This window comes from Sminthopsis crassicaudata, chromosome 2, assembly GCF_048593235.1.
Source record: "Sminthopsis crassicaudata isolate SCR6 chromosome 2, ASM4859323v1, whole genome shotgun sequence".
Classification (NCBI taxonomy): Eukaryota; Metazoa; Chordata; class Mammalia; order Dasyuromorphia; family Dasyuridae; genus Sminthopsis; species Sminthopsis crassicaudata.
In genome coordinates, this window is record NC_133618.1 from 659,501,814 (window position 1) to 659,509,457 (window position 7,644).

Below are 7,644 nucleotides of genomic sequence, written 5' to 3' on the forward strand. Positions count from 1 at the left end.
GCTCGGGAGCAGGAGGAGGGAGAACGGGCAGAGCGCCCTCTAGAGGCAGCCGCGGGTGACAGCGGGAGCGGGGGGTAGCGACTGCCTCCTGGCTTCCGCGAGCGGGAGTGGAGGCCAGGGGGATGGCTGCATGACAGGTGTCCGTCAAAATCAGAGTCCCGCCCAACTCCTGAATCATGTACAGATGGGAAAACTGAGTCCCAAAGAGAGGAACTCGAAGCAGGCCACAAGCACATCGCGAGTACTTGCCATGTGCTGCCGAAGGCCCCACGGGGACTAAAGCAGGATTTCGGCGGCCCCCCGAAGCTTACTGCCGACATTTAGAGCTCAAAAGAGGGCCATCCACTCCAACCCCTTCGTTTTGCAGTTGGAGAAACTGAGAAATTAAAGGCTGGGCCATGACCATCCACAGAGCAGGGTCGGGATCTGCACTCACGGCCTCTCGCTCCAAAGCCAGGGCTCTTTCTAGGAGAGACAGGGTCAGAGAGTTAAGAGCTGAACATGACCTCTCATTAAGTGACTTGGCCAAGTGTTAGGATTCAAACCCAAAGCCCCGAGTCCAGGGCTGGAGCCCCTAGCCACTGTGCCAGTCCATTCTTCTCACAAATTAAAAAAAATGAGACCTGTATTAGCTCAATGACGTGATCACAATTGCTCAGGTAGTGAGTGTTACTGGTCATTCTTTCTACCCCTTCTGGTCAGTCAACAAGCATTACTGCTCACCTACCCTGTACCTGGGGTCCCTGCTAAGGCCTGGGGAGGCAAAGTAAAGCAGAAGGTATCTCCTCTCAAGGAGCTCAACAGTCTAAGGAAACCACTTGCAAACAATTCTGTGCCAAATCCATAGTCAGGATAAATAAGAAACAGAGGGAAGGCAAGGCTGCAGAAAGTGGGACCTGAGCTGAGACTTCAAAGAAGTCAGAGAAGCTGGAAAGCAGAAAGCAGAGAGGGCTGGAGTTCCAGGCATTCAGAATATTCAGGGAAAATGGCAATTCCCCAGGGGGAAGCATCATGGGCTAGGATTTTCCAGCAATCCAGTATCTCTGGATCCCAAAGTGTATTGAGTGGGGTAAGCGTAAGAAAGTTGGAGAGGTAAGGAGCCTATGAAGGGGTTTAGATGTCAAAAACTGCATTTTATATTGGATCTTAGAGATGATAGGGAGTCATGGGAATTTGAGTATGGGTGGGGACATGGTCAGAGTAGCACTTTAGGATCATAGACTTAGATCTAAAAGAGACAGACTTTAGAAGCCATTTGGTCCAAGGAAACTAAGTCCCCAATTTTTTTTACCATTTAAAAAAATTTTTATAACATTTTTTGACAGTACATATGCATAGGTAATTTTTTACATTATCCCTTGTACTCCCTTCTGTTCCAAATTTTTCCCCTCCTTCCCTCCACCCCCTCCCCTAGATGGCAGGCATTCTCATACATATTAAATATTAACATATAGTACTGAGTCCCCATTGAAGTGATACAATTGTGACAAGGTCACAATGTAGCAACTAACAGGTATGATTTGAATCCCAGACCTCTGACTTTCAATTTTGTGAACATTCCATGTTTTATTGCATTACATAATAGAAACAACTCTTTGGTGAGATGTCTGCTCCTTATGGAAATTGTTTTGCATTAGTAGACACTTAATAAAGGTTTGGTTTCAATTGATTATCTGTGCACTTATTTTCTTTCTCTCCAAAGTAAACTCTTAAAAGCAGGAGTCCTCTAAATGTTAAGCTAAGGAGTTTTTTCTTTCTGTCCCCAGCCACCTAGCACAGCCAGTTCCTTAAACATAGCAGCAGCCCCTGTATAAATGTTTATTGATTTGTTAGGGCTGTGGAAAACCTTGGCATTTCAATCCTGGTTCTGCAGGTCATTCTGTTTGGACTGGTGGTGACCTATTAGTCACTCAACAAGCCTTTATTGACTTTATTGACTGTGTGCCCAGAGCTAGGTGAGGGACACTGGAGAAAGAGCAAACATGTCCTGGCTTCAGGGAGTCCTTATTCTGTTTAGGCAAATAAGATGCATGAAGCAGCACAAGTCTCCAATGGGCACTCAGAACTACACTTTGTATTTCAGAAAAGATCAAAATAGTGGGAGAATGATTGCAAAGATCCGGGGCCAGACCTTGGCTCTGCTGCTTCTTAAAAATAGAATAGTCAATAACTATAGCAATCTAGTGTTTGACAAACCCAAAGATGCCATCTTTTGGGATAAGAACTCACTATTTGACAAAAACTGCTGGGAAAATTGTAAACTAATATGGCAGAAACTAGGCATTTACCCACACCTAACCATATACCAAGATAAGATTGAAATGGGTTCATTATTTAGACAGTGATATTATAAGCAAATTAGGAGAATATAAGATAGTTTACCTCTCAGATCTGTGAAGGAAGGAATTTGTGACCAAAGAAGAACTGGAGATCATTATTGAACACAAAATATATAATTTTGATAATAAGCTAAAAAGTTTTTGTACCAACAAAACCGATGCAAACAAGATTAGAAGGGAAGCAATAAATTGGGAAAACATTTTTACATTTAAGGGTCCTGATAAAGACCTCATTTCTAAAATTATGAGAATTGACTCAAATTTACAAGAATTCAAGCCATTTTCCAACTGATAAATGGTCAAAAGATATGAACAATTTTAAGATGAAATTAAAACCATTTCTAGCCATATGAAAAGATTCTTTAAATCACTATTAATCAAAAATACAAATTAAGACAACTCTGAGATATCACTACACACTTCTCAGATTGGTTAAAATGACAGGAAAAGACAAGGACAAATGTTGGAGATGTGGGAAAACTGGGACACTGATACATTGTTGGTGGAGCTGTGAATGGATCCAGCCATTCTGGAGAGCAGTTTGGAACTATATTCAAAAAGTTATCAAACTATTCATACTCTTTAACCTAGCAGTGTTACTACTGGGCTTATATACCTAAAAGATATTAAAGAAGGGAAAGGGACCTGTATGTGCAGAAATGTTTGTGGCAGCCCTTTTTGTAGTGGCAAGAAATTGGAAACTGAGTGGATGCCCATCAGTTGAAGAATGGCTGAATAAATTATGGTATATGAATGTTATGGAATATTATTTTTCTATAAGAAATGACCAGCAGGGTGATTTTAAAGAGGCCTGGAGAGACTTACATGAACTGATGCTGAGTCAAGTGAGCAGAACCAGGAGATGACTGTACATGGCAATATCAATATTATAGGATGATCAATTCTGATGGATGTGACTCTTTCCAGCAATGAGATGATTGAAGCCAGTTCCAATGATCTTGTGACTAAGAGAGCCATCTACACCCAGAGGACTGTGGGAACTGAGTGTGAATCACAGCATTGCATTTTCACTTTTTATTGTTTGCTTGCATTTTGTTTTCTTTCTCATTTTTTCCCTTTTGATCTGATTTTTCTTATGCAGCAAGATTATTGAATAAATATGTAGAGATATATTGGATTTAACATATATTTTAACATATTTAACATGTATTAGACTACCTGCCTTCTAGGGGAGGGGATGGAGGGAAGGGAAAATCTGAAACACAAGATTTTGTAAGGGTCAATGTTGAAAAATTATCCATGCATATGTTTTGAAAATAAAAAGCTTTAATAAAAAAATAAAAAAATAGATTTTTAGGCAAGTCATCTAGCTAATTTTTCAGCTGTTCAGTCTTCTGTTAAATGACGAGTTAGACAAGATCTGAGGACCAAAATGTTCTCTATGTGCCCTGTTATCTGAAACACTGTGTGGGGTGGGTAGGATACAATGTTCCTGATCAAGGCAGGAGGAACAAAGCCTTGGAGGGAGCAGCCTGAGAAAGCCTGGCCACCAGCTCCTCAATGTCACATAAAGGAGAATGAAGAGATAAAGTGGGCACAGATTGTGGAAGGCCTTGGAGAAGCTCCGGCACAGGAGTTTCAGTTTACTGTGATAAGATACAAAGGGAGTCCCTAATAGCTACATTTTTCATAGTTTGGAGCAAGCTCATCAGCAAAATTTAATAGCCTTCTTCAGCACAAAGGAGCACCAGTGTCGTGAAAATTCTAGGAATTTTCCAAATCTATCCCTTAACACTCCCACTGAAACTTCATGGTAGACTACACTTGAGAGTATGACCACCTGCCTAGAGAGCATCCTCACAGGTCTCCCTCCCTTCCCCTACTCTCACCCAACTTGAATTTTTTTTTTGGGGGGGGGGCAATCAAGGTTAAGTTACTTGCTCAGAGTCACATAGCTAGTAAGTATCTGAGGCGGATTTTCAATTCAGATTCTCCTGAATCCAGGGCCAGTGCTCTTATCTTCTACACATTTATAAATGAATACATTTATAAAACTAGCAGATTAAACTGTTCCCACATCAATTGTACTAGAATACTCTGCAGGAACTCCCCATTGCCAGACTCCATTGAACAGCCTCCCCCTTACTTTTCCTGCTTGGTTTTACATGGAGTAGTGTGGATTGGTGTGGATTTGAGAGGAAAGAGCCTAGGATTAAACTGTAATTCTGCCACTCATCAGTGAGACCTCAGAAAAAAAAAAAAAAAAAAAAAAAGGAAAAAAAAAAACATTTAATCTCTCTCAGTCTCAGTTTCCTCTTCTATTAAATGATTGTACTGGACTGAATGACCTCCATGATCCCCTCCCAGATCTACATCTAGGATCCTATTTGTGAAGCTTTGGGCAAAGTTTGGTTGTACATTTGTTTTTCAGTCGTATCCTACTCTTCCTGACCCCTTTGAGGGGTTTTCTTTGTAAAGACACTGGAGTGGTTTTCCATTTCCTTCTCTAGCTCATTTTACAAATGAGGAAACTGAGGCAGACAGGGTTAAATGACTTAAGTTAGATCAGATTTGAACTCTGTCTTTCTGATTTCAATCCTGGCATTCATATTCACTGAGCCACCTAACTGTCTCCCTCAAGTTTTAGTTTATTCATTTATAAAATGAAAGGGATGGACAAGATACCTACAAGATTCCTTCCGGCTCCAAGTCTATAAATAATTTTTTATTACTTCTGCCTATCTAGACACTATGGTACTATCTTGCAAATCTTAGCTGGTATAAATCAGGTCCCTTTCACTGAAATTTTGGACATTATTCCCTTCATCCCCCATCTCCACCTGTTGAAATCCTATCCTTCTTTTAAGACTGTCTCAAATATCACTTGGTTTTCTCAATGCCTCCAGTCAATAATGATTTTAACCTTAATCTTTGGAAAATAGTTGGTTTATGTCTTTTTACAAACATTATTTTGTATTTTTGTGATTCATCCTTTTAGACCTTAAGTTCTGTGAAGGCAGAACTGAAAATTTGAGATCTCTGTCACTAGCAAGCACTGGGATCTACACAAAATATTTAATAAATGTCTGACTTGAAGTTGTGGGAGTCCACATTGACAAGTGGAAACAATCAGTAAACTTTCCTCCATCAATGTATGCTACCTCTTTTTGTCAGCTTGAAGTTACCTACCTATAAAAAAAGTATTTGGGAAATAAAGATGGCATCTGCTACGAATGCTAACAAGGAAGGGAAGGCCACCATTCAGTAATGCTCAGGAATGTACATAAAAATCATTTGCTCCAATCTAAGTTATATGCCTTTTTTATTGTTGTCATTTCAGTTATGGCTGACTCTGGGGATTTGTGTGCATAGGGCAAGGAATGGGCTATGAATGAGCTCTACCTTCCCCTCATAAGCTATCATCCCAGCAGCAGTTATCTTTTTAATCAAATTTAATATTTTCAATTAACAAGCATTTCTTCTCTCTCCTACCTCCTTTACCTACTGAAAAACAAAGAGATAAAACCCCATATAACCCATGAATAGTCATGCAAAACAAATTCCCACATTGATTGGGTCCAATATGTTTCCTTCTGCATTTTGAGTTGATCACCATTCTGGCAGGAAGCAAATAGCATTCTTCATCATTCATCCCCAGGAATCATGGTTTATCATTGTGTTGGTCAGAGTTCTCAAATCTTCCAGATTTAAAAAAAAAATTTGTATTACTATGTACATTTTTTCCCAGTTCTCTATTATGAGAGTTAGAAAATATAGGAGCTTCTCATCCTGGCTCTGCATTTACTAGTAGTAGGATGTTGGACAAATTACTAAAGCCAATTCCAATCAACTCCAACAAGCACTTAAGTTTTTACAATCTATAAGGCACTGTGCTGAGCCCAGGGATATGGACACAAAGAAAAGTATCCTTTGACCTAACAGACAATATTCTACTCTAGGGGGATATAACATATAAAGACAGCTGTAGAAACATGATTATCTAAGGAGAGGAGGAAAAAAAGTCAATCTGACAGACCAGAAATGAAGGTGCCCCATGAATTAAGGCCTTCATGCTAGAGATTCTTTTTATTCTCAACTGCGTTTAATTTTTTTTCTATTAAAATTAATTTTTAAAAATTAATTTAAGCAATAAAAATTTTAATTCTTAATTTAAAAGATTTCTGTGTTTTATTGATGGCTTTTACTCCAGTGAGCCTTTTCTTGAACCAAAAAAAAAATTAGGCAAAAATCGACTAACCTAGTGGTCACATCTGAATGCAACTGCTGTACCTACCTACACCCACATCTCCTTCCTCTCCAGTTAAAAGGGTCAGGAACATTTCCTCATCTCTCTATTCCTGGATCAAGATTGATCAGGGTTACACAGTATCCAACTTCATTCTTTTCGTATGTATCCCTGTCATCATTGGATTTACTGTTTGCTTGATTTTGTTTACTAAACTCAACACAGTTGAGAACACAGTTGTTGGAACACAGTCTTACAGTAATTCCCACGATTCCCTCAGTTTAAAAATATTCCATTATATTCATAGACCATGGTTTCTTTAGCCTTTCCCTGACAATATTTTTTATCTTTTTGTAGTTTTTTGCTATCACAAAAAAGTGATAGAATGAATACTTGGTATATATGGGAACTAGCTTTCTATCTCTGACAAAAAGATTTACGTTCCCACTTTGGATTTTCTGTATCAAAAATCTAGGAATTCTCAGAGATAGCCTGTTTTATCTAAGTAATCCCAGGCCTCTAGCCCAGACCTTTATTCATATGACATTTAGCTATCTGACACAGCCCTCCCGACAGCCACCTGCAATCTTGTCACTTCACTGTGCATCTGGACAGGATCCACCAAAACAAAATGAACCATGGCCCTGAGGGTTTATTAAAAGTGTAAAAAAGAGAATGTATTAAAAGACACTCGGCCTTGAAACTCCAGCCATTGGGTAAGATGGCTTGATTGGTGAATAAGCTCCCCCTCACTCATCTGGTTCCAGACTGACAGATCAGACCATGTTTTATATTACATTTTTTGAGTATTCTGTTCTTGTGACTATCCACCAGCCCATTGCTATCTTACCACCTTTTTACTCCTTGCCATGCTGCCATCATGAACAAGTCAACTTACTGTCCTATGGATCAATTCACTTTCCTGGGTTTCTCCCAGATACTTCTTTCCCTGACTACAATGGTCATATATGTATTGTTTCCCTAGCCATTAGAATCTAAACTTGTTAAGGGCAGAGATTATTTGACTTTGTATTTGTTATCTCCAGAGTTTAGAATAATACCTGGCACATTGTAAGCATTTAATAAATGCTTTTTCAT